The sequence below is a fragment of the Penaeus vannamei genome, chromosome 4 (genome assembly GCF_042767895.1).
Source record: "Penaeus vannamei isolate JL-2024 chromosome 4, ASM4276789v1, whole genome shotgun sequence".
Lineage (NCBI taxonomy): Eukaryota > Metazoa > Arthropoda > Malacostraca > Decapoda > Penaeidae > Penaeus > Penaeus vannamei.
This window is the reverse complement of record NC_091552.1, coordinates 49,061,435-49,063,663: the sequence shown is the minus strand read 5'-3', so window position 1 is coordinate 49,063,663 and position 2,229 is coordinate 49,061,435.

Sequence of the window (2,229 nt, the reverse complement as noted above, 5' to 3'; positions counted from 1 at the left end):
TAGTAGGAATAGTGATGAAGAACAGTGACAATAATAGCAACATCATAATGAAAACCTTTGATAATACTAATGATAATAAAAGTAATAGTAAAGATGATATTAAGAATAATAATGATAATGATAACAATAATAATGATAATACTATTGATATTAATAATAATAATTATGATAATAATAATGATAATAATAATAATAATAATAATAATAATAATAATGATAATAATAATAATAATAATAATAATAATAATAATAATAATAATAATAATAATAATAATAATAATAATGATAATGATAATAATAATGATAACAATAATAATAATAATGATAACAATAATGATAATAATAATAATGATAATAATGATAATAATAATAATAATAATAATAATAATAATAATAATAATAATAATAATAATAATAATAATAATAATAATGATAATAATGATAATACTACTACTACTAATAATAATGATAATAATAATAATGATAATATTATTAATAATAATGATAATAATAATAATAATAATAATAATAATAATGATAATGATAATAATAATGATGATGATAACTAATACATGTATACACAACATACCACTGACAGAACATCGTAGACTCTCTCTATTAACCCCCAGATGCTTTACGAAATAATATGACACGTGGGTCGAAACATATGGAAAATTAGTGATCATGCAAAAATATGCACATTCACGAGGATTACCACACAAGGTTGGTTCATATGCTTTTATTTCAAAGAATTTGGTTGGAAATCAACTACAGATCAAAATAGAATTGTTATTGTTGTTGTTACAGGTATATAAATATTTTTTTTCTCTCATTTCACTAAGACTAATACATTTCAGAATAGACCGTGGATGAGAAATACAGCGAATGCTTTGATAAAGAAGAATATAGAGTGAGAAATGAATGAAATTGCTGCGTAAAGAAATAGAAAGAAAGAAAAGTTAATAAGATGTGATAATAGCAATAATAAGGATGGTAATGATGATAAGAGGAAACATCAATAATATAATGATGGTATCATTATAATCATTATCATTATCATCATTAACAGTAGTATTAGTTTTAGTAGTAGTGATGTTTGCATTAGGTATAACAATAATAATGATAATGATGACCATTAAGATGATGATAATGATGATTATGAAGACGATTATGATTATGATGATGACAATAATGACAAGGGTAATTATGATAACAATGGTAATGATAATGATGCTACTACTACTACTACTGCTACTGCTACTAATGACAATAATGATGATAATGATTATGATAATGACAATTAAAATAATGATAATAACAATGATTCAAATAATAATTATAAATGATAACAACAATCACAATAATAATACATACAATAATAATAATAATAATAATAATAATGATTATGAAAACAACAATAATTTATGTGTTTATTATCATCATTATCATTATTATTACTATCATAACATTAATATGATTGTTATCATTATTATCGTTATCATAATTGTCATCATTATCATCATTATCATCATTATCATGTTAATGATGATAATAAATAGAATAATGATAATAATGATAATGATATCAATAATGATGTAATAATAATGAAAATGATGTTGATCATGATAATAATAATACTGAAAATGATGTTGATCATGATAATAATATTAATGATAATGGTAATGATAAAATAAAAATATTATTAATAAACAAAAGTATTAATAATAACAATAAAAATAACAATGATAATAACATAAGAATAATGATGATGATGACGATAGTAATGATAAGAATGCCAATGCTAATGATATCAAGAACAACAAAAACAACGATGATAGCAATTAAAAACTATTGATAATAATGATGACGAAAATAACTATAGTCATGAATATGATATCAATTACAGTGATAATGATAATAGTGATATTAATAATGACAGTCATCATCGTCATCATTATAATGATAATAACAATTGTAATAATAATGATATGATGCTAATTATAATAATAATGCTAATGATAACAATAATGATGATAATAATAATAATGAGGATGATAATAACAATAATAAATATAATAATGACAATGATAAAAATAGCAATAATTGTAATGATAATAATACTGATGGTGATAATGTAATAAACATAATATTAACAACAACAACAATAATAATAATAACGATAATAATAACAATAATAATGATGATAATGATATTGGTGATAGTAACGAT